This window comes from Cervus elaphus, chromosome 2 (genome assembly GCF_910594005.1).
Source record: "Cervus elaphus chromosome 2, mCerEla1.1, whole genome shotgun sequence".
Taxonomy (NCBI): Eukaryota; Metazoa; Chordata; class Mammalia; order Artiodactyla; family Cervidae; genus Cervus; species Cervus elaphus.
Genome location: NC_057816.1, coordinates 20966256 through 20992127, shown reverse-complemented (window position 1 = coordinate 20992127; position 25872 = coordinate 20966256). Strand labels below are relative to the sequence as shown.

Below are 25872 nucleotides of genomic sequence, written 5' to 3'. Positions count from 1 at the left end.
ACATAGTAATTTATGGACACAACCCAGTGCTAAGACCAGTGTGGTTCTACTTGGGCGCTTTAATAATCTATTAAGAAACATAAAACTATTTTCCCAGGATTCAGCAGTCCCAAGATCTACTGAAACAACTGTTCCAATGCATGGAAACCAATTTGAAATCCTGGTGCATCAGTTGTCATTAAATCATGCCAACATCTAAAAGTCTAATAAGCCTAATTTCAAGAGTGAACAGGGTAATATAGGCAGGGGGAAACACTAGATTCGAACAGTGTTACTCTATTGGTGTTTATAAAGAGGAATAAATAGCACAAGTCTGACACAATCCCACTCATAATCACATTTAGACATTCCCCCTCATATGACCATTTCAGCAGCTAATTATCAGACTTTTTCAATATATTGAAAGCTATGTAACATCAAATAATGAAGCTTAACTCCACTTCATAGAGGGGGATTCTTCATCCCTACTCTCATAACTTCACATTCACCAATCTAGGAGGAAGTTTAAACCACTGAAACAGAGGTGAGTGAAAAACAGTATATCCGTTCCAGCTAAAGCTATGTTCACTCCTTCTTACTGCCTGTTATTCACTGTGCTAGTTTGTTACACACACGCCCTGAGGCTAAAACCATGAAAATAAGCCAAAATAAATGGGCAAGAAAAATCTTATCCCTAGCTTATGATGCTATTTTTCTTTTTATTGGAATACAAGAGGCTGCCAAGTTCTGATGTCACTACAGTAATTTCATGGCCTGATAAAAGTAGTATTTTATCCATTAGACATTCGTCCCCTTTGCCAATTTCACCTCCAACCAGGCAGTGTATGCAATTACTCACTGAACAGATTTCAAATGATAGTAAAAGAGAAAATACTAATTACTGTTATTCTGATACCTAAAAAGCCAATAACTGTCAGAAATTTCCCTGGCAAGAGACAGAAGGCAGAATGTACTTTTTAGTGCCAGAAATCCAGGAAAACTCCCCTAATACTATGTATTAAAAAAACAGACTATCTGACATCAGCTCTCTGAGCACAAAATAACAGCACAGAACGAAAATAAACATTTTAAATACGTAAAGTGTTTGACAAGCATTCCAGTGATAATGTGATGATAGAAGTCCTAATATCTTTAACATTTAACTTTTTTTTTATCCAAAGCTTTCTTTCAATCATAATTACACACTTCTGCCCTTAAAAATCTAGTGAGATCAGTGACCCTGCATGTCTCTGGGATCTCCCAGACAAGAATACAGGAGTGGGTTGACATTTCCTTCTCCAGGGAATCTTCCAGACACAGGTATCGAATCCTCTTGTGTCTCCTGCATTGGCAGGCAGGTTCTTTACCACTGAACCATCTGGGAAGCCTTGTAATTCTCTGTAGGAGTGAGTCAGTAACTTGGCCAGTGGTGGAGCTTCAAGTAAACTCAGGTGTGTACCTACCTAAAAAGGTAGCAGATACTTGTAAAGTGTTCTCATTTCTGCTAATGATATACTTAGAATACTGGAAAGGGCCCCGTTTTCTCTCTAAGTAAAAAAGAATATTTGACGTTTACTTGTTACTGATAAACTAAATTACATTTAAAGTGAAAGGGTCAACAAGAAGAGGCAGTCCTCAACTTTAAACTAGGGCTGGTTTGAGAAATTTTATTTATCCAATGGTTGTGTGGAACTCTACACATTTTTTCCCTCCAAAATTATGCACAGTTGCCCCCCACCTTATCCATGGGGGATACATTCCAAGGCCCCTAGTGAATGTCTGAAGCTGTGGATAGTACTGAACCCTATTTATACTGTGTTTTTTCTATACATACATATCTATGATAAAGCTGAATGTATAAATTAGGCACAGTAAGAGATTAACAATAAAATAGAGCAATTTTAACAATAAGCTATAATAAAAGTTATATGAATGTGGTCTTTCTCTCTCAAAATTTTGCACTATTGTAAATATTGCTCTTATGATGATGATAGTAGGAGGTGACCAAGTGCCCACCCAGATGTGATGAAGTGAGGTGAGTAACAGGCATTGTGATGTAGCATTAGGCTAGTACTGACCTTCTGGCAATATGTCAGAAGGACGATCACCAGCTCCTGATAACCCTGGATCACCCAGGCGTGACGAAGTGAATGGCTGGATGTCAGCGGCAGGACAACACTGAAGGTTTGGGGCTCTTGGGTGGTGGCGGTGGGGGAAAAGGATTTCATTACACTACTGAGAACAGCATACAACTTACAACCTATGAATCATTTATTTCTGGAACTTTCCATGTAATATTTTTGGACTGTGATAGATCCCAGGGAAATGAAACTGCAGCAAGTGATCCCTGGGGTAAGGGGGGACTATTGAACGTGGTGGTTAAGTAGCACAGCCCCCTCAGGAGAGCCCGTCTCATGGGCTCATACTGAAAAGGCCTTTGGGGGTCATGAGGTCCCAACTATCACCCAAGGAAGAGATTTCTTCTGCAGCATCTTTTGCAAACACCACTACAATATGTCTAGCAACAAGGAGCTCACATCCTTTAAAGGAGCATTTTCTGTCCTGAGGCAGCTTTATTGGTCAACAGTTCTTCTTTTGAAACAAAATCTGCATCTTTCGAGTGCCCCTCTGGGACAAAAGATGACTCATATATCACTATTTCAACTCTCCCCACCCCCAGTGAAATCTTGGCTGCTGGGGTTCTGATTTAAAAGCAAAGGGGACCACTTGCCCCCTGTGGTCCAAAGGAACCCATCCTGCACACGGCGGTATGTGAAGATGGACCTGGTGTCGAGGCGCTATGAAAAAGAAGATTTAAGAAAATTACAAACATTGAAAAAGACAATGTCTCTGGAGAAAGAAGTGGCTTTCTCCAACAGAACACCCAGAAAATGCTTCATCAACATTTCCAAGAGCAGAAACACACACTATTAACCTCAGCTGCAGCCCCTTCCAAAATTTAAAAACAAAAAACACACTTCTGATTCATCCACATCATCTGGTATTCTTATTTCACTGCTTGGTGAAATCAATTTTACTTATTTTGTAATAGGGAATTCCAACAATACAAATAGAAATTCCAAACATATAGGCAGAGACTGACAGCAACTGTTCAGAACGTTAGTGACTAAAATTCTTCCTGATACAAGTGTGAGGTCCCATTCTTCAAAATATTCCTGCAGTATAACAATATCCTTGCTCCATTTTCTTCCATTATGGGTGGATTTTTTTTTTTTTTTACGAATCCACTGTGTTGTTTCACTTTCTCCTAAGAGAATATGATGCTCATACTGAGCTAGTTATTGCTTTTCTAGAATGCACCATGCTAAGTATTGATTTTGACATTAAATCCTAAGCATGAACATTATTAGCTATCTTAGATGGTCCTTAATTTGAGGCTCCCTCTCTCCCTTTCTAAACACACACACAAATGAAGGCAGTTATCAAAGGATTTGGTTCATGGAACTGTCACTGAAGGTGACAGAACCTTCAACCCAACTTCATGTACAAATTTAAGGTCTTTCTAAGATAGTGACTAGAATCTCATTTTCTAATGACTGAGGAAGAGATGTTGTTATTTTCTTGTTTTCCCAATAACCACATACCTAATGTGCCAATAAAATGAACTACTACGAATTTCAGAACAGGCAAAAGCTGCGAAAACAATTGGAAAAGCATGAATTCCTACCATACACAGTAATAGAGATGGCTCTCAGACATAAGGAGCAGTGCAAGAAACCAGATATAAAGAATATTTATCATGTGAGTCTATTTTTATAAAGTTCAGGAACAGGCAAAACTCACGTATGGTTGAGACTAGTCAAAATAGCTGTCCTCGGCTAGGAGCGGCAGACAAGTCCGTGAAGGGGCACCAGGGCGCCTTCCAAGATGAAGAAATGTCCAACATCTTGATCTGGGTAATGGTTACCACACATGTGCATATATAAAACTTCATCTGGCTGTTCGCTCAGTATACATTAACTGTACACTTGTGTACATTTTCCTATTATACCTCAAAGGGGGAGGGGAATGCAACATTGTTTCCAAGTGCCTTTTAAGTCTCAATTGCAAAATGAAGAGAACTGTAGCATACTGAAGCTAGAGCAGTTCCATGTGCCCCCACTATTACTAACTTCGGAGAATTCCTTATTATTTAATCTTCAAAAGAAATCACTTCTGGATCAAAGTAACAGACTAACGTGTACAGGAGGAGTTACCTAAAATAGCAGCTAACATTCATAGAGGTCTTACTATAAGCCAAGTGCTTTACTTTCCATATCTCACGTAAACCCCAAAACAATGCTAACAGTTACTACTGTTATTAGCCCCATTTTAGGGATGAGGAAATCAAGGCTTAGATCAAAATCACTTTCCCAACTCACACAAATAAAAACAGATGAGCTAATCTATGACAAGAATGGTTGAAAAGCAAGCTGTATGTCAGCTTCTTAATTCTGTTTACATGAGAGAAATATAAAAATATTGTAACCAAATGTAAGCAGAATACATCTCAGTTCAGTAACATAACCTGTGCATTTCCCCCCCTCTCAAGTAGTATGGAACTTGACAGTTTCCTAACTCTATGGTTAGAAGCACAGCACTGGTTCTCAAGAACTGAAGTCCTGACTCACATTCCAACTGACAGGTAGTAAAACAAAACCCGCTTTGGGATAGTTTTTATTATCTCTGGCCATCAAAATACACCACACAGCAAAGTTCCTGAAAACTGTGAACAGAGAGGGGCCCAATGCTAACTTTAGTGTTTACTTCCATTCATTCCAGAGTCTTTTCAATCTGACCATACCAGTAGAATGCAAGCCCAGGAAGAAGGTAGAAAAAAAAGTTAAACATATTCTCTAAAAGACGTCTTCATTTTTAAAACACGTAATGTTAAACATTTAGGAGGCTCTAGCAGAGGACTACACAGGAATCGGATGGGGAAATCTGTGACACACAACAAGATTTAAATCAGAAACAAAATCTATCAAATTAACCATCATATAGGCTACTGCTCTCTGCTCTAGTTGAAAGCTACAAGCACTGGAATTCACACTCATTTTTAACTATTCTTGGAAGATGAAAATCAATTAAGTAGAACGCCCAAGATTCAGAACTGCTCTTCCTTGAAAAACACACAAGAAACAAACCAGGCTCATAGTCTGAAGAGCGTCTGTATTCAAAAATCATTCAGGGGCAGGGGAAGAAGGGTGGGGTGAGGGTTGGGGAGGGGGTGGAGTGGAGAGACATGCTGATGTTTCTCAAAAATTTTGCTCCGAAGATTTTACAGAATATTTCTGAGAGATATATTTTCATTTATTTGTGGCCGCTGGCAAGTGTGCAAAGCGATGCCTTAAAAAATCCTAGCAATCAGAATTCTTCAAAAGACAACAGGAGAGAGAGACATATCCTGCACAAAGGTAAATGTTGTGATAATAATGTTACAAAAACACAATAAAAGTCATATAAAAACAAGACAGCAAACTCAAATATGCCTATTCAAACAAGCATTTCATCTCTGCAAAACACTCTGCTTCACAGAAAAGTCTGATTCTGCTCTTGGCTGAAAAAGTTATTAAAACAATAAAGCGGCCCTTACAGGCGAGACCGAACTGTACCATGATTTTACATAGTTATCAAAAGATCATTCAGAGAAAACTTACCAGGTCTGAAACGTGTATATGCTTGTGCTTCGGAGGGAAAGCAGAAAAGTGACTTTCTGTACTCACAGTGGCGTGCACTTCAGGGTAAAGACGCATCACCACAGTCGTGCTGGTAAGAAAGTCCTGGCCAGCAATCTGCCTATGGGTTGGGCTCTTCTCTTACAAGATAAGCTGTTAAATCCTGCCTTGATTTTAGATCCGCTAACATATGGAGCCTTCTAATGTAGCCTCTCTTCGTCCCCACGCCCACCACCACCCCCCCATCACCACTCGGCCCCCCTCCCTCTCCACACACACACATACAAAAAAGGCACTGCAGGGCAGAAATTCCTCAGGTGCTCGCTAATGGAATTCCCAGGGTCTTGGAGCCGCTTCGGGGATCAAGAGATCTCATCGCCCCTGCTGGGGTAAGGAGCAGCAAGTCTGTTCCATTTAATCAAATACAGAATGAATTTTCAGCTCTATTCACTAGCTTGTCTCCAGGGCTCTCAAAAGGCACCAGGCAGCTAGAATCACACACATGTGGCTCTTTTAGGCAAGTATAATTAGTTTGATTTTAAAAAGCCACATTAATAATATCACCTCAGGACCATTATTCAGGGGACAGATGACAATGATACTGTATGTTTTAAGCCTGACAATGGGGGAAAGAGCACAGACAATGACGGAGAACTTGAAGGATTAAAAAAAAAACCAACAAACCAGTTTTGCATTTAATTGTAATCCAATATATTTAAAGTGAAATTAAATATATCCCATATACTATCTCTTCATTGTAATTGAAGACAGTCAAGCTCTCCTTTCTATTCTCCTGAAAAATGAGTCAGGACCATATATACAACATTTATAAATGGAGTGCTTATAAATCAATGAAATGTTTACGTATAATGTAAAATTTTAAATACAAACAATAAAGCATTCTCTAATTCACGTTAATAAAATTTCTTGAAAAAAAGCACCCATCAAAACTCACATTAAATCAAGTCCTTCAGAGCAATCTATTTAGCAACCAGACTCCAAATTTCCTTTCTAATCTAATTAGCTTCTATTAAGTAGTAAGATCATATGTCTATAGAAAGACTATCCCTAGACGTCAAGGCTTCTCTTCTGATGTGTTGCCTTAGCTACACTCTTAGACAGTAGAAATGCTAACTACAAGGCAATAGCTAATGTAACAATGTGTTAAAAAATAACAAATTTTTCACTTAATCGGTTTAAATTTCCAATCTCCAGCCTGATTTTGCTACAATAAGGCTTAATTCTTAAGATAATTTCTCCAGTATTTTACTTAAAAACAGTACCAATTCACTACAAACAGAACCGATTTTAAGTCCAAACGTCTGCATAAGAAACATTTCTAAAGAAGCAACATTATACTTCGACTTCCATTTTGACAAAAACATACATGAAATCATCTAGAAAGTCACAAAAGCATAAGGGCAGAAGTGAGAAAAGAAAAAGAAAGCATGAGAACCAGTCAACAAGTTTTACCTGAAATTCTTGGAGCCCAGCCCTATGGCAGAAGTTCTCACTCCAACATAAAGACTTCCTCTTTACATACACCTTAGAGATGGGAGGGTGGGGGGTGTCCTATCTTAAAATGAACTTAGTTCCTTCCATGCACAGTCAAGCCACCTGCAAAGAAGACAAGTAACACGGATTTAGAAGCCAACCTACACGAGGTAGATCTGTATGCTCCAAGTCCTAAAGGTTCTCTGTGCTTCCTGGCTGGAGGGTCAGAGCTGTTTAAGTACTTTCCACAGAAGAGGAGGCTGATGAGAACCAGGGCAATCAATCAAGGCGTCCCAAGTGAGTTACTACACAAACAATAGCACAGTACCTCTAGTAACTGATTTTCCTGGTTGACTAAACTATTCAAACAAAGACAGATTTCCCAAATACTATATCCGAGTTTTTGCATGAAAGTTAAACAATATACACATGTGTGTGTGTGCGTGCGTGCGTGTTTTACAGAAATATAAATGTTTCTGCTCCACACGCTGCCAAACACACACCCAGGGCACGTCTTTACGAAATGAAACAGGTTTTCTCCATCCTTCTCATATAACTTAGAGTATGAGGCAGTTTATTTCCACATGTGCAAAACAGAAACTGCAGTATTTGGTGCCTCTCTGGGTTCCTAAGAATGCTTTCTAGTTAAGCACTCATTTAAGTTTTCCAGAAATTTTCTAGAGGTCGCTTTCATCTTGTTCTAAAAGTTGAACTACTCCCACATTCTCAGCTAAAATAGACTACCCCCCAAAAAAATGATCTATAAAATGTAATAGACTGTTTAGAATTGTACTAAGAATAAACCCATTTCATGCTCCAGCCCCCTCCCACCCTCTCCTACCAGACACTGTCCACTAGTTATGCCAAGAGTCAGCTGGAAAGTCTGCAGCTTGTGGCATCAGTGAGGCAAGGAAGGAGAATTGGCCTTGTTCACCTTTACTGGCCACTGGCCTGAGACTGTATCTCATGTTTCCTTTTAGTCCAGTCTTCTGTTTCTCAAGGTGTCTGATTTAAGGACACAGAGGTTAATGAGATTCCCTCAATTCTAGATGCCAACTTGGAAGGCAGCCTGCCCTTCAGGCACCTGCCACCCTCTGGAGTCTGAACTGGGAAAAACAGGCATTCTGGAGAAATCTCTTTTTGGAGAGCCTTCCACCTGATTTGGTGGGCTGGGGAGAACAATGAAGGGAAGGGCGAGAGAGGCTCTCTAGCCCCTCGGTGATTTATTACTGAAATTCCTAGATGTGGAGAGAATGCAACAAAGGTCTGGAAGCTGCAGAATGAAATAAATAGCGGGCTGTAATGTATTTAGCAAATGATAATGCAATCCACAGAATGCTTTACAGAGGAGAAGGAAAAAATACGCTCCCTGGGGCTGGGAAGTCACTGAGTCTGTGAAGGCAGAGAAAGATACATTGTGCAGGAAATTTCTCTTGATTCTCCCTACACATAAATCACTGTCTCTCAGGCGCTCCGCGGGGATGGAGGTTGAGAGAGGCGAGAGATCTGGCTCCCTTGGGAAAACGATCCGGCGCCCCTTGCACCCCGCTATGCTTCATCTCACCTGCCCCAGCGGATCATTGTCAAAGAGATTGCATCTTGTCACTGACACCTCACCCCGCCTCCTCCACGAGGTGGCTGAGTCCCCGGGACCGGGAACCTGGGAGCTCCCCGCTGCGCATCCTTCAGTTACCCTTCCCAGACCCCGCACGCAGCCTGGACCCCCAGCCCCTCCCGGGCAGCCCGCTCTCCCGGACCTCCAGCTCCCAAGCCTCGTGGCGCCCAAGCCCGGTGTCCCCAGGCCACCCCTCCCGCCCACCCTTAGGTGCGACCCCACCCCCGCACCTCTCAGCGGGGCTGGCTAAGCCCCCAGACCTCCTGCGCGGCAGCCAGCTCCGAAAGCCACCCCCAGGTCATCCCCCGCGCGCTGGCGGCGGCTACGGCGGCGGCGGCGGCTGCGCTTCGAATGGGCCCCTCCATGCACCGGGCAGGGCAGCGGGAGGGCGCGGCGCCTCGCACGCCGGGGCGGGGGGCGCGGGGGCGGGCGGCGCGGGGTCCCGATCTCCTCGCACCAAGCCGCGCGAGCCGGGCACCCGGGACTCAGGGGAGGGGAGGCGGGGGTGGGTGGGCGGAGTCACCGGGGCGCGCCCCCGCGGCCGCGCTCCTCCCCGCCAAGGCGCGCGGGCGCGTCACCCGGCGGGCGCAGCGCCAGCGAACAGCACGCGAGGAGCGGGAGGAGGGAACCGGGCCGCGGAGGCCGCAGCTCCCCGCCGGCCCGCGCCCCGCCGGAGGGTGCGCGCGCAGCCTGCCAGATCAGCGGCGGGGGGACGGGCCGTACCAACGAGCGCGGGGGGGGGGGGTGCTCTCCGGCAGGCCCTTCTCCCTGTCCCACTCTTGCTTGCGCTACAAGGGCGGCCCCCCAGGAAAGGAGAGGAAAGTCTCTGCTTTGGTTTAGGATGGGGGAGGATGAGCTGCCTTAGCAATGCTCGGAGTTTCCCATAATGCCTGCACTCCCTCCCCCCTCACCTTTACTTCCCCGGGAGAGGCGGCCTTTGGGGCGGTCCACTTCTGGGCTCGAGCACGAGCAGTACTGGCTTACTCGGTCCCCGGCTTCCCCGCCCAGACCCCGCCCCTCATCCCTCCGCCTAAGTCGTCTGCGGAGCCAGCCAGTCCATCCCTTCTCTTGGCTCGAACCTAGTGTCTGCCTTATGGCTCCGGCTTCCCGCCGCTTTTGGTTCCTTCGCCTTTGCCCCACGTTTAGTATTTAGATTCTTAGGCGGTGAATCTTCCTCGGGTTCACCGGTTCTCCCGCTCTGTCTTCACATACACGCAGGCAGGTAACAAAACTTCCCAGAGACTAGGAGAGGCTCAGCGTCGCCTCGTGCAACCACCTCGGCCTTTGGCCCCAGAGTCTTTCCAACTTGTCCTTTGGACGTGCCCCAAGTGATCTGATTTCGGTGAACTTCAGTTGTTCAAACAGAAAAGGGGGAAATAATTTCTACTGTATTTAAAAGGTTGTTGTGAAGCATGATACTTAGCGGAAAGCACCTGCCGCAGCATGGGCATTCGAGGATTGTGACCTCTATATATTAATAATAATAATAGCAGTTAATTTTTTACCATCATCGTCACTTACTATTTAACTACCAAAAAAAGAGCTCTAATGATACTTGGAGTTCAAAAACACTCAGTTCAGAACCTCAGGAGAATCGGGATGGGGAATACGTGTAAATCTATGGCTGATTCATATCAGTGTATGACAAAAAAAATAAATAAATAAATAAAAATTAAAAAAAAAAAAAAAAAAAAGAACCTCAGGAGAAATATGACGTTGCTTACCTTCCATGGGATCGCAAAGAGTCACGTGACTGAGCAACTTTCACTTCACTACCTTCTTAACTGAATTTCACAAGCAAAGGCTATGAAAGTGTGGTGGTGTTCAGACAGTTTAGTTTTTTTACTTTAGCTACATCCGGGGTCTTTATGAACGCATTGGATCCTAAGAAAGTCAGTATAGGAGAGGGAAAAAAGAACTCTACTTCTTTGTTCTCTGTTGTTTCATTTTTTACTTATTCAAACTGAGTCTGTATGTTATTAACTTAAGGTATGTTACATGATTTTTTCAATCAGTAAATAAGATGGCCTGTAAACAGTGAAGGTTTATTTGAACTGAGGGTTTTGTATGAATGAGATGGAAGTCTGCAGGTTTCTTGCAGCACTCTGTAAGAATCCCATAGCAGTTCCTCTACAGACTTTTGAGGGTTCTCTCCTGGAACCTCATTGATTCTGGGCTTTCCCAGGACTCATAGTGCCCTCTGAATATCAGTATACCTATTTGAGGCACTAGTGGTAAAGAACCTGCCTGCCAATGCAGGAGACGTAAGAGAGGCAGGCTCAATTCACAGGGGGTTCAGTTCTTGGGTTGGGAAGATCCTCCAGGAGGAAGACATGGCAACCCACTCCAGTATTCTTGCCTGGAGAATCTCATGGACAGAGGAGCCTGGTGGGCTACAGTCCATAGATCTCGAAGAGTCAGACATGACTGAAGCGGCTCAGCACACATAATGGTATTATTACTCTTAATCAGGCCTGAGAAATAATCATGATGTTTCTGGATGCTGATTACTCCCTTGCTACCTTACCTGTAAAGTGGAGAATTCATTTCAGGGGCAAATTATTTCCCATTAATGAATTATTCACTTATTTGTTCACTTACAAATGTAAAGTAATATTTTACAAGTATTATTGAGTACCTACTCTTGGACTGCAAGGAGATCCAGCCAGTCCATCCTAAAGGAGATCAGTCCTGGGTGTTCATTGGAAGGACTGATGCTGAAGCTGAAACTCCAATACTTTGGCCACCTGATGCGAAGAGCTGACTCATTTGAAAAGACCCTGATGCTGGGAAAGATTGAGGGCAGGAGGAGAAGGGGATGACAGAGGATGAGATGGTTGGATGGCATCACTGACTCGATGGACATGGGTTTGGGTGGACTCCGGGAGTTGGTGATGGACAGGGAGGCCTGGCATGCTGCAGTTCATGGGATCGCAGAGAGTCGGACATGACTGAATGACTGAACTGAACTCTATGCCACTCCTAGGCAAAGAGATACATGGAGAAATAGGACCCAACACAAGCTTCAAAGAGCACACAATCTAATTGTGATACCGACCCATCAGTGGATAAGTATGTTGAGACATCTTCAGTGCAATGAATAAGCAAGGTGTGGGGGCACAGGGCCAGTGTAGCCAACCCAGTTTAGAGTTTGGGGAGAGCGGAGGGTGGCTTGTCAAGAAAGGCTTCCCAAAAGAAGTGACCCATGAACTAAGCCTTAAAGGACAGTAGGGTTGGCCAGGTACAGGTGAAGGAATGGGAGGGTCGTCTAGCAGAGGGGATATAATGAATAAAGGCAAGAACGGAGGCAGCTCAAAGGACCTGCAAATACTCCTTGGTGACTGAAGTGTGAGGGGTCAGGTAGGGACTGGTAAGGAAAGGAATTGCAGGAGGAAGCTAAAGCCAGATCACAGATGGCCGTGCATGTCATGCCAAGCAGCTGAGACTCAGTTCTGTAGACTGTGGGAGTTGTCAGTGCAGTGGGAGTGTGATATGGGCAGATTCATGTTTAGAAAGATCACCAAGCAGCAGCTATAAGGACAGATTTAAGGGATCCAAGCCTGAGATCAGACAATTTGGAAGCTTCCAAAGCAGTCCAGGCTGGATCAAAAGACTGAAGTAGAACAACTGTAGAAAAGTGAAGAGAAAGGAAATTCCAGAAACAAGAGGAAATCTTGGCAAGGTTTGGAACCTGATGACATGTGGAAAGTAAAAAAGAGAGAGGACTTGAGAATGACATCAGCCTTCTAGCTTGAAAAGTTGGTGACCCTCTCTCTAAACCCATGGTACTCGGGAAGAGAGCCATGCCCTGCGTGAGAGATGGATTTAGAGGAACAATGGTGTTTGATTTTGATACTTTTGAGCTTGAGGTGTCCATGGACCTTCCAAGTGAAAGTGTCTATTAGATAGAAGAGTCCAAGCTGCAGGTTCTAGATTTGAAAGTCATCAACAAAGAGTAGTTTTTACACTATGAAAGTAGAGGTGAAGCTTCAGGAAGAATATGGAATCCTAGAAAACTGCTGCCAAAGATAGATGTCTAAAATTCTGATATCTAAAGCCTTCAATTATCCCGATGAATTTGGAGGGTGCGTTGCTTAGAGAACTCAAGGTGTAAGACTTGAAAAGTATACTCTGGGAAGGTGATGAGGGTTTGGAATAGTCATTAGAAAAATGAGAGTTGAAAATTGAAAGTTGAAAAGCATTTACGGGATTGATGCGGGATGGTTAGATTGGAGATGGTGAATTTGTAGTGATGGAATCTGCATGACCATCAAAATTTAACTGCTCAGGCATGAGGGGAAAGAAAGCACTAGACTGATCTAAATTTGGAGCTGTGCTGGAGGGTATGCACAAGGAGATTAATATACAATATTAGTAAGAAAATAATTTAAGTCATCAATCACAGAATCTGGGCTGTGAGCTGGAAAGAAATGACCAAGCCCCAAAGTGCAGGTGCATTATCTTCCCTGTGACCGTGAGAAGGGTATGGCAGGAACGCCACAGGTAGATTCCTTATCTATCCATGTCCTGTTCAGAGGCTTGGCTTTTCTGTTTATCCCCACTGGAGGCAACTCTCATGGCCAAACTGAAGCAGCTGGTGAGGGACCAACTATGTCTCTTGTGATGTATCAGAAAGCAGTGGCCAGGGTGGTGACATGTTCCCTGTCACTTGTCTCCAAATTTGCCTGTTTTATATACAAGGAAGGCGCAGAAAATGCAAGATCACCGAGTTAATGGTATTCAGGCTGGGCTGAAAACTTGCACTTGGTGGCATCCTGCTCATTTGGTATTTATCAAATAGTTATTGGTATTGTACCTTAAGATTGAAGGCAGGAGGAGAAAGGGACGACAGAGGATGAGATGGTTGGATGGCACCACCGACTCGATGGACATGAGTTTCAGCAGGTTCCGGGAGTTGGTGATGGGCAGGGAAGCCTGGGGTACTTTCACACATTGATGGTAAGAATGAAAAATGGCACAACAACCAGGGTAGAAAATCGGAAGATGTTAATAAAAATTCAGCGCGCTATCACCCTTTGATCCAGCAGTCCCAGCCTCTCGATCTATCCTACAGACCCTCCTGCACACATGTGCAAGGCTGATGTGAAAGTCATTCACTGCGGCCTTGCTCATAACAGATTTAGAACAATCCAGGTGTTCATCATTAGACAAAACCGCAAAATCTGATGTGAAAATAATACCCCCTTTTCCAGACTTAAATGAGATCACCCATGCCAAATTCCTAGCACAGTACCTGATACATAGTAGGATCTCAGAAAATGGTGATTACAGAAGCAACACCCAATTGAAGTGGAGGTAGAAAGGCTTTAAGGAGGAAGGAGAACGTGATCTCAGCCTGGAGGCTGGGGAAGATTCCAAGAGAAGTAGAGAAATAGAGAGACTTCCCAAAGAGGATTGAGGGGCACAGGGAACAAAGCTGTGAGGGCAGAATGGAAAGAGGAAGGAAGGTTCTGGACAGCGAGTGGCCCAGGGGATGAGAGCAGAGAGGTACTTAGGAGCAGTGGGAGGTGGAGTTATTGAGAGCAATCGGGGCCACAAGGGAAGGATTGAATTGTATCATGAACTTGAGACTTTCTTCTTTGGGTCATAAGAGTAATTAACTTATATTTGTATTGCATCTTATGGTAGAAAATCAGACCTTACTGGTTGGATTTGGTACTAAACAAAATGAATGTTATGAGCCTCTCAAATATTCTTGGGCTGGAAATGACCTAATAAGGGACATCCCCGGTGGTCCAGTGGCTAAGACTGAACTCCCAATGCAAGGGGCCTTGATTAAATCCCCAGTTAGGGAACTAGATCCCATATGCTGTAACTAAGATCTGGTGAGCCAAATAAATAAGTAAATATGTAAATATTTTTTAAAAAAAGAAGAGGAAATGACTGATAGACACGGCAAATGTCAGAGTGTCCCTCTTAAGCAACAGTGGTTAGAGTTGGTCATCACCAAGCTGGCTCAGTCTGTTAAAGGTTTTCAAACCAAACAGTGATTTCACATGTTTTGATGTTGGTCATGGCTTTAGATTTTATTGGATCTTATTTACATAAGAAAAAACATTAACCAATTTAAAACTGAAAGAGGGAAGGGAAAATGACCATCTAAAAGTCAATTGGTTTAGGGCCTTTCTCTCTGCTAAAGGTTCCAAAGTTCAAAATAACAACTAAATCCCACAAGAAGTTGGGCCCAGAGGGCTAAACAATAACAAAAGTCGCTTGTCTCCCTTTGGACGGTTTCCAAATTTATACAACAAAGTTCCCGTTAAATATGCAGGAAGTTCTGATTATTTATGATGTAATTTAATATTGACATGTTATTAAGGGAGCTGACCCTCCTCCAGGCCTTTGGAATTTCACATCTAATGACTGCAGGATAACTTCCCTACCAAGGCTCAGAGGTGGGTCATCAACAGTTTTCCTCTGTAAGATTTTTTTTTTTCTTCAAAAAGGAATTCCAATAGGTTGACTGTACCCTCACTGTCTTGTACATTTCCTGAATGTGTGCAAGAGGATTTCACGGACAGAGAGATTTCTATGGCCTTTTTAATGCTGAGCAGGCTAAGCTCCGGAGACTCACGGCCTAAACCCATTACACACAGATCACCTAACGCTGTGACTGGGTTTGTGACGCCAGATTAATTTACCCACACACCAGGTCGGGAGAAAATGACTTTACACATCTCCTTTGCACCAGCAAAGAATGTGGAGATCATTTTACAGGAAAGAGAAAGACAGGTCTGTAACGAAGGCTGGTGCAATGTGTTTGCTCTCTATATGCACCAGCTTGCTTCAGACAGCCATGGTTCCTCATCAATTATTTTATTTCTTAAATCAGCAGCAAAGAATGTTACAAAAACTAACTTGCCTCTTAGACAAATTACTTAGGCTTTGTGCAGCAGTTGTCTCATCTGTGAAACAGGAATAAATGATACCTGTTTCCTATGACTGTGGTGAGGATTAAATGAAATAATGCTTACAAAGCAATGGGCTTTGAAATAATGTAAACATTATCAATAATTTAAAATAGCTACCATTATTACCTTTATCATCATGGTAAAAATCACTGTGAATTCTCCTCCCCCAGACTAAAGTTTTCTCTCTCTGCGTTATGTTTCTGTCTCTCTCTCTGCTTTCATTGTGAACAACTATCATGCTACAGGAGCCAGTGGAAGAGTGAGCACATGTGAATTAATGATCTGTGCCTGATGGTTCATGTTTTAGTGATAAGGATTATACTTACTCTTCATATGAATAGCTATCCATAAATGACATAAATTTAGAAGCCTGTTATGAGGGTGAGATAAGCTTGGCAAGCCTTCTATGGTGCTTGCTAACCAGATTAACATATACATACAGAAAAAGACAAGGCAAGCTCCTGAATCATCATCCTTAATCTTGCTCACACCCTACCTAACCAAGTGTTTTCTCTAGGTTGGTTAAAAGTATTTCCAGAGAGCCTCAGTGCTAACACGCCATTCTTAACAGAGCTCCCTGAGTCCCTGTGTCTCCCTCAACCTCACGCCTTGCACTAGCCACCATGCTTCCCTGCATCCCCTCCTCTGTGTCCTGTTTTGTCCCTTGACCACATGTTGACCAGGTCATTTACCAACTGCCTGCTCCCCGATACTGTCCGTCCCATCCTGGGAGTTCTGGGTACCACATTTTCCAGGAGGAATGAGAACTCTTTATGAGTTTGGACAAATGTAAAATGACATATATCTACCACTATAGTATCACATGGAATAGTTTCACCGCCCCCCAAAATCCTCTGTGAAAAGAAAAATAGAAACTCTTTGTTTCTGACTCCACATCACCATCTCAGCCTTACCACTTCTGTAAGGGCTACAGAGACCGGGGCCCAGGGTCCAGAAAGGAAGAAGACGCCAGGGGAGGAGAGCTGGGGACTCTGGCCGCTTGGGACAGAGGTAGGAGTCTGGAGAAACCTCCCTGAGCTCTGGATTCAGCCTTTACATTCACACTTATGCCCGAAAGGGAGGGAAGCAAGTAGAAAGAGCTGCTGGGAGCTAGCGGCCCCAGTGAGGGAGGTTTACGAGTGGTGGTGGGGATGGAGAACAATTTACACTGTGTTCTTGCTCACTGTCCCTCGCCTCCCTGCACCAGGGACTGCCTTAGTTAACGAGGGAGTGGGATGGAGAAAGAGACAGATTTTCTCCACGTTTCTCCAGGCTGCCAATGTAAACTGGCCATGGGCTTCTCAACGTGCTTTCAGGCTAATTCAATCTAAGGGGTCAATAACTGAGACCAGCTTTGTAATTGGTTCTCCTGGGATCTCAGGCCATCACTGTATAGGAGCAGACTTTTGAGTGCTACAGCAGACACCCCTGGAGATATTTTGGCTTTGGGGGTTCTTCTGTCTCCTTCACCGCTGTTCGGATCACAGCACATGTTTGGCTCTGTGCTGCCTACATTTAAGGCCAAACAGAGGAGCCGTGGTGGTCCATGGGGTTGCAAAGAGTCAGACACGACTGAGGGAGTAAGCATGTGCGCCTTTCTCTGGGGCCTTCCCAGGTGGCGCTAGTGGTAAGGAACCTGCCTGCCAATACAAGAGATGTAAGAGACATGGGTTTGATCCCTGGGTCAGGAAGATCCCCTGGAGGAGGGTATGGCAACCTACTCCAATATTCTTGCCTGGAGAATTCCATGGACAGAACAGACTGGCAGGCGATAGTCCAAAGGGTCTCAAAAAAAATCAGACAGGACTAAAGCGACCTCACACACACACACACACACACACACGCACGCACGCACGCACACACCCTTTCTCTGCTTGCCTAGTGGCGGCTAATCTCCCTCGTGACCAGCAATGTGTTAGGGACTGAAATTAGCAACCTCCCCCGCTCCTACCTGGTCCCAGACTAGGTGTGGGCATGAGAAGACCTTTGGAAGAACCCATTCACAGGCCCTCTCGATGTCTCAGACCCCACCTGCATTCAGAAACACCTCTTGGCCCACTCTCTTTGTTTTCATTTCATGGATTTATCAAAAGGCTCAACACTGAGCCAATTAGCCCCTCCTGCAGCCCAGCTTCTCTTGGGCCCCTTCACAAAGGGCTTCCACCTTGATTAAAGGACTGTGCCTGGGGAGATCTGTGCTTAGGATTTTTCAAAATGCTGGAGGAGGAGGGCTGTGGGGCCTTTCGCAAAAGGAAGGGAGGAATGGACGTGGGGGCATTGAGACTTAAGTCCCAAAATAAGCCAGAGCAATGCAGAATGTCAGGACTCTGGGACTTTTTTCCGCAGTGAAATCATTTCCTTTTTAACCATCAGAACCAAGCCTCTGGGGGCTATACGTGCCCATTAAGTCCAATCCCCTGCCTCCAAGCATGAGGCTGGCTCAGGGACAGCTAGCTCCTCTCACAGGCCCTGTTTACCCCCTCTCCCCATGTCAACATCTTGCAGCCTGATCTCAAGGCACGTAATCCTGAGGACCCCTTCCAGGCCCAGAGGTCGGCTTCACCATCCTTCTACACAGGAAACATTTCAGAATGTCTTTGGGATGTTCAGCCCAGCTGGATTCCTGTTGGTGAGCCCTGCAACTCATCTGGAGTCACCAGGAAGGTGGCCATTCTCAAAATTCTCTTTCTACCAAGATTAGCAGCCCCAGTCTGGAGAGTCAGCCTTGTGTTTCCTCTTGAGCCTGGGTCAGTGCACACTTCCACCCCATGGCTGCCTCAGAGATGGCTCAGAAGGTGCTGAGCTTAGCAAACACTTGGAAAAAACAAGGCAAAGGCTAGAAGAAGATGAATCGATCATCATCCTTCTACTGTCCTCTTTTCCTCTATTCCTTTCTCTTCCTGTAAACATTGAAACTGCCGTAGTTCTCCACAGAGCTGATTAAGTGTAATTAAATTATTCAGTGATATTTACCAAGTGCCTACAAGATATTATCAAGATTCTACACTTCTTTGTGTGTACTTCCTACTTTGCTGCTTTCCTGGGTGGAGTCCCAGGAAGACACATGTATCTTCTCACCATTTCTTTGAGCAGTCAAAGACCCACACAAAGACTTATCAAGCTTTCTCTATTTGTTTATCACTAGCTTAGCACTCATAGAAAGACACAATAGCATCTCTGCCCTTGAGACATTTAGTCTTTTTTAGTGTGATAACATCACACTTAGCTAGTACCTATTATGTGCCACAGTTTGATAGCACTCACTCCACATTCCCCTGAAACAGGTATATTATTCCCGTTTTATAAATGAGGAAACCAAGGCTCAGAGACATTGAGTAACTTACCTAAGGTGACGCAGCTAGAGATATAGAGCTGGACTGAAACCCAAGCAGGTGAACTTCAGAACAAACACACACTTAACTCTTAGGCTTCATAGCATTTAAAATGTGGTCTCCACAATGAGAAAACCCAGCAAAGCAGCATAGAAACAAGCATTCCAGCGGTTTTGGTGAAGACTGAGGCTAGGGGTTTAAAGATCAAGAAAGAAATGGTCCTTGAGGAGAAAGCCACGGAAAGAACTCGGTTGGACTGTTTCAGAGCTTCCCAAGTGGTACTAGTGGTGAAGAACTCACCTGACTGACGGGTTCGATCCCAGGGTCAGGAAGATCCCCCGGAGGAGGAAATGGCAACCCACTCCAGTATTCTTGCCTGGAGAATTCCCATGGACAGAGGAGCCTGCTGGGCTACAGTCCATGGGGTCTTAAAAGAGTCGGGTAGGAGAAGGAAATGGCAGCCCACTCCAGTGTTCTTGCCTGGAGAATCCCAGGGACGGGGGAGCCTGGTGGGCTGCCGTCTATGGGGCTGCACAGAGTTGGACACGACTGATGTGACTTAGCAGCAGCAGCAGCAGCATGTGTATTTCAATCCTAGTCTTCCAATTTATCCCTCCTCTCATCTAGCAACCATAAGATTGTTTTCTACATCTCTGACTCTTATTTCTGTTTTGTACTTAAGTTCATGTGTACCATTTTTTAAGATTCCACATATAAGCAATACAAATGATATTTGTCAAAAAAAAAAAAAGAGTCGGGTAGCACTGAAATGATTTAGCACACAAACGGACTATTTCAAAGCTAACAGAAGACCTTGGTCATATTCAGAATGAAGGAGATGACCTGGAGCTCTGAAGAGAAGCTACAGGGGAGGGTGGGACACTGGCCTGACTTAAGAATGAGGAAAGCAGGAGAGCTCCACTTTCAAAAATGATGGTGCTAGGAATGCCTGCCTCCTGGTTTTGTGAGGATTAGAACAATGCCTTGTACGTAGTAAGTGTAAGTTTGGGCTATACCATTATTATTATTGTTCTTGGATGAACTTTCACTTTGGGACTTGCTCGAGGTGGGGACTGGGGAGCCTGGCTTATATTATGGTGTCTTAGGCTAGTGACTGAAACACAGTGAAAACCTTTGTTCCTGGCAAGGCAGAACTATGCTTTCATTTCAAACCCACTTATAAATCCTGCAATGGAAAAAACAGAGCTGGCCCATAGGGAACTCATTGAAAAGGTCTGACACTTGGGCCACACTTTCACGAAATCCACTGGCAGAAGGCCTTTAGGCCACCCAGCCCCACGTGTAGGTGGGAGGTGATTAAATGGGCGATCTCACTGGGTCCCTCCTGACTGAAGAGAGGGCCCAAGCCCTCGGTCCTGTAAACAGACTCCTATCCACTGCAAACCATGGGCGTTTTTGTGGATTGTTCTTTGTTCAGAAAAAGCCAGAGCAGTTCCGAGGAGCCTGCAGAATGTTAGAGCTGTCACTCCCAAAGTAACAGAACTCTTGTTACCCAGCGGATCAGCAGAGCAAGGGAAGGTATCCATCTCCGTGAGTCGGGGTTTACGTAATATTCACAACCCTGGCAGTTTTTTGACTGATGAAAATGTTTTGCAAACAGAACCTGGTCCTGTTTTTCGCCTCGCTCCTTCCCCTGCCAAACGTCGAGTGAGAGGTTGGCAGAGGCGGTGCTAAACTAGTAGGGCTGATGAGATAGTATCTCCGTCTCCTTGTAACACAAAACATTTATTTTGCAGCGAGTTGAAAACCAAGCTGAAAAGGGTCCAAGGTTTCTGGGAGCAAAAGGCTTGATCTTCCCCCTTGCTGGATGGCCTGGTTTGTTGACTTTCTGCCTTTCATCTCCCCCACAGCAATGCACCAGCCCCACCCGAAACTCTGGTTCAGTGATAAAGAACCCACCTGCCAATATAATGCATGAGATGCAGGAGACGTGGCCTAGATCCCTGGGTCAGGAAGATTCCCCTGGAGAAGGAAGTGGCACCCCACTCCAGTATTCTTGCCTGGGAAATCCCATGGACAGAGAAGCCTGGTGGACTACAGTCCATGGGGTCACAAGAGTGGGATATGACCGAGGGACTAACCAACAACAAAGGTGTGAGTAGCGTTCCCTCTTTACCATCCAGGAGTCACCAACACCGGCTCTCGGGGGCCTCACTGTGCCCACAGGCTGCGCCCTGGTGCCTCTTTTCATGAAGGCCCAATTTCCTCTTAGCTCTGAGCAGACTCTGTGTTGTCTCTGAGGCTCCTCAGGTTCATAGTTGATTTTGGTCCCGCTTCTTGCACGGGCCTCTCAGCACCAGCCGGTACCACTCGGCCTCAGCCTGTCTGTTCCGTTACTTAAAACAGAATTACTATCCAAATTCTTCCTCTGAGAAAACAGAAACACCCAAAGAGCTGGTCCCGAGGTGACTTGCAACCACACTGCGGTGGACCTGCTCCAGAAAGTGCACCATCGCTTCATGACTTCTTCCTCTAAGTCAGGTTTCCTGGGAGCTGTTGATGTCAGAGCTTCTCAGCCTGAGCACTGTGGGTATTCTGGAGCAGATCAGTCTTTGTCCCGGGCACCCTCTGAGCGGTGTCCCCTGCCTCCATCCACCAGACACCAGTAGCCCCTACTTGTCCAGTCGTGACAGCCCAAACATCTCTGAGACAAGCCAGTGTCCCCAGCGATAAGGTTGTTGGATTTAGCAAATAAGAATACATAGATACATCTTATCTGCCACCTTATTCTGGAAGTAGGCCACCCCATTCAGGAAACATTAGGTTAGGCAAGAAACCCTGAACCTGTTGCGTTTACAACCTCTTACTCACGTGATAACTGTGTCAGGCACGTGTGAGCATCCCATTCCAAAGATGAGAAACTGTGGTGTCCTAAATGGGAGGGAAATCCAAAAGGGAGGGGGTATATGGATACTGTACGGCTGATTCATTTTGTTATGCAGTAGAAGCTTCCCAGGCGGCTCAGTGGTAAAGATTCTGCCTGCCAGTGCAGGAGACACAGGAGACTCAGGTTCATCCCTGGGTCAGGAAGATTCCCCTGGAGGGGGACATGGCAACCCACTCCAGTATTCTTGCCTGGACAATCCCATGGACAGAGGAGCCTGGTGGGTTAGAATCCTTGGGGTCACAAAGAGTCAGACATGACTGAGCTCACAGAAGCTGACACAACATTGTAAAGCAACTATACTGCAATAAAAATTAATTAATAAAAAACAAAGATGAGAAACTGAGTCTTGGAGAGAAAGTGGTTTGACCCAGTCGGCCAGGTGGGTGACTCATTTCAGTCTCTTTCTGTTCCATTAGAGTCTGGATGGTGCTCATTCCTTTGTAGAATCTTCCGTGTTTATGAACACAGAGGAGCCCCCATTCCCACACATTCCAACCCTTCCGATGCTCTGATAACTGGGGCGTTGATTGTACAAAAGGACCAAACCGGACCCTGTCCTACAAACCTCTCCAGCCTGCATAGCTCTGAAAGCCTCTCTTGGAGAGATGGAGGGGAAGGAGAAGAGCGGGGGCGGGGGTTGGGGCTGGAAGGGGGCGGGGGGGGGGGTGTCCCTGCCTCCCACTGCTCCGCAGCCCAGGCCGGGAGAGACAAAGGGCGCGCGGTGAGGCGTGATCGCTTCCCGGGCTCCGCCACCCAGTCAATGGGGCATCCTGGATCCCTGCCCTCCAGCGCTCTGGGGCCTTATTAACAGACCTCAGCTGTTGCCCAAAGCCCTTACCTCACCCGAGAGGGCTCTATTTGCATGATAATGCCCTCTTTGGGGGGATGATTGCTTAATTAAAGAACAGCAATCGCGTTAATTAGCATGTCTCCTTGCGCCCCGGTCCTTCGTCGGATTCCAACGAGCTGCTCATTAGGTCTGGGCACTGGGACAAACTCAGGGCCTCTGGCAGTCGGAGGAGGCTCCCAGGGCCGGCGGCCACAGTCAGGACCTCGGGGATGGGAAGCCCAGACAGCCAGCAGCGCAGCTCAGGCTTTGTGAGGAGGGCAGCTGACCGGGCCTGGGCCAGCAGCACCTTCTGGGCCCACGACCTGTGTGCAGGGGAGGGCCGGGCCTGGAGGGTGGCTTTGCTGGCTTTCTCTGGGCTCCTGCTCATCCACTCGGCCACACTTCCCTTCTCGGCTCCTTTGTCCAGAACCTTCTGCGGCCCGACACCGTCCTCTTCCTCCCGTGAGCCACTTTCTGTCACCCACAACCCATATCTCTTCTCCCCCAGCCCGATGCTGGAATCTATTTTCATCTCAGTGCCCCGCACAGCCCTCACTCTGCGTTTTAGGGGCTGATTTTCTCACTTAACAGGTTGTGTGGGGGCTGGAAGGTAATACCAAACAGAAACAAACAAGAAAAAACACCTGTCCTGATTGAGAGATGGTCCCCTGCCCCAGGCAAGATCACCACCTTTATTTAACTTCTCTCCCCTGAAATCCACGCCCCTGAAGAGGATTTCCAGAAATATGGGCCAAGGTGGATTCTTACTGCCAAAGCTCACCCTTCCCTGATTATTAATAAAATAGAAGGTGTTATGTTGGCTGCTGGACAGACACTTCTTGTACCTTACAAGGGATATCAGCTGAACTATACTTTTATATCTCTCTTGATGTTTTCTGGAAGATCCTTTCTAGAATAAGGACAATAGCCTTCCCTCTATTTAAGAAGGAAATCTTATATACTTCTACATAAGACAAGAAAAGATTTGTCTTCTGCCTGGATGTCAATGTACCTAAGATCAATTGACCCCCTTCTACATTACACACACTCTCTCCACACTTCAAGGACTGTGTCTGTAAGATTCTGTCTATTGCAAATAAAGGTAAAATACACATTTTAAAAGTAATGAGAGAAATAGCCCTGAATTAGCACTCAAAGAGATCTGGCTTTCAGTACAAGTTTAGCATTTTCTGGGACTTTCAAGTAGAGACTGAGATGGACTTCCCTAGTGGTCCAGTGGCTAAGACTACACACTCCCAATACAGGGACCCCAGGTTCGATCCCTGGTCAGGGAACTAGAGTCCACATGGTGCAACTAAGAGTTTGCATACTGCAACAAAAGATCCTGCATGCTGCAATGAAGATCAAAAATCCCGCATGCTGCAACTAAGGAAGGCCGGACCTGGTGCAACCACATAAATAAATATTTTAAAAAGAAGAGAATGAGAGGCTCTCGGATTCCAGTCCCAGAGAGGGACCCAGCCCAGCCTCCCCGCTCAGTTCAGGGCCCTCTCCTCCCTCAGCCTGGCCAGCGCACACCCAGCCTTTAGCATCTCCATCTTGCTCCCCTTGGTGCCCCTAGACAGGCAGACCTGGGCTCCCCATCTCTGGAGCCTCCACCTTTGCCCGTGTGGCATGAGAATTCAGAGGAGGGGAGAGGAGGTGTCCGGGACTGACTTTAGGGACTTAGGTTGGAGAGAGAAGGGGGAGGGGAGGGAACACATGAGGCGGGGGTCTCTGGGGAGAAAGAGCCCCACTCCCCCTGGGTATGGACCTGTGGCGAGAGTAACAACAAACCAGGGGTAAATCCACTTCCTGGCAGGAAGCTGAGCCTGAAACCAGATGAAGCCACGGCAGTTCAAAGGGAGAGTGTCACCCAAACAAGAGAGCAGCTCTTAATCCCGCAAGAAAGACGAGAATGGGGGCTCAGGCCCCGGAGGGAGGCTGCCCGGCTTTGTTTAACCAGGACTGAGAACACAGCCCTATTGAGAGGCCGGGCCTCCGAGACACAGACCCCGAGGGGTAGTTGCCAAGTTGAAGGCAGCCCAAGGCTGCCAGCTTTCACCTCTTTAGTTCTGGGCTTGGCAGTAATGAGGCGAAGGGCCAGGACTTTTAACTGGCTGGGTCAGAAAGGTTTCCTCATTAGACAAACAGTTGGGGGTGAGGATGAGGGGTGGGGGGGTGCGTCTCAGTTTAGAAGGAGCTTCCAGAAAAGAGGCAGAACCCGGGGCCTGTGGGGCAATCCCCTTCCACCCCCTCCCCACAGACTCCCCAGGCCCTTCACCTCCACCCCAGCCCCATCCACGCCATCTCCACCACAGCCTGGAGGAATGGAAGCCATGGCCAGTGGGCATGGAGAGAGTCCAGACAGACCAACAGGTGGCCAGGGGAGGGCCCTGCCCCAAGGCTGGTTCTTGACCTGTGAGTCAGCACCTGGACAGCCCTCGGCTGGTGGGCAGACAGGCCCGCGGAAGGGAGGGGTCCCTCTCTCCTGGGCGGCAGCAGGTGGCTACTGTGGCCCAGCCCCAGCCCTGGGGTCCGAAGCCCCACACCCTGCTGGGTTTTCTCCAGAGCTCTTTGTCAGCCTGCTCCTGGCAGGGACCTAAGGCTTAGGAGGAGGTGATTCATGCAGATGAGGAAGGCGGTGGTCCAAGCTGAGTGAGGGGTCCCACCCTCTTGTCCACACGTCTCTACCGGATGTCTGTTCACATTGACTTGATCTGCCTTTCCTGTAAGGTGTCAGCTGAAGAAACAATCACAGAATCTAGAAAGTCTGAGATGCACTGCCCTAAGGGGTAAGATCCTCTGTCGTCCCCTTCTCCTCCTGCCCCCAATCCCTCCCAGCATCAGGGTCTTTTCTGACATGACATTTCTGAAGCCACTGAACTGAACTGAACTGAAGGGGTAAGATGCTCTGGAGGGGAGATTCATACATCAGTTTCCAGGACTGTATCTCTGCAGAGTTGGCATTCAAATGTAATTCATTAAATGCTTATTAAACACCTTGTTTAATATTCCCACTAACTCTGCAGAAGATTTGAGGCAGCTTACGAAGAGATGTATATAAAAAGGAGAGATAGGGACTTCCTTGGTGGTCCAGTGGCT

At 46.1% G+C, this 25872-nt stretch overlaps 1 protein-coding gene across 5 annotated transcripts in view; it reads right to left on the bottom strand.

Moving 5' to 3' along the window:
• The window catches only part of CDON (cell adhesion associated, oncogene regulated), a 97674-nt gene extending 88269 nt beyond the window's left edge, over positions 1 to 9405 (bottom strand). For 3 of the 5 annotated variants that reach the window (XR_006335207.1, XR_006335208.1, XM_043873558.1), the window contains exons 1-2: positions 8997 to 9405; positions 7131 to 7274 (exon numbers count right to left, since the gene is read on the bottom strand). The gene's annotated coding sequence lies outside the window, so the exon portion shown is untranslated. Of the gene's footprint in view, positions 1 to 5639; positions 5823 to 7130; positions 7275 to 8996 lie in introns of those variants that run through there. The other 2 variants (XM_043873550.1, XM_043873551.1) reach the window with 2 other exon arrangements.
• Positions 9406 to 25872: the final 16467 nt, after the last annotated feature.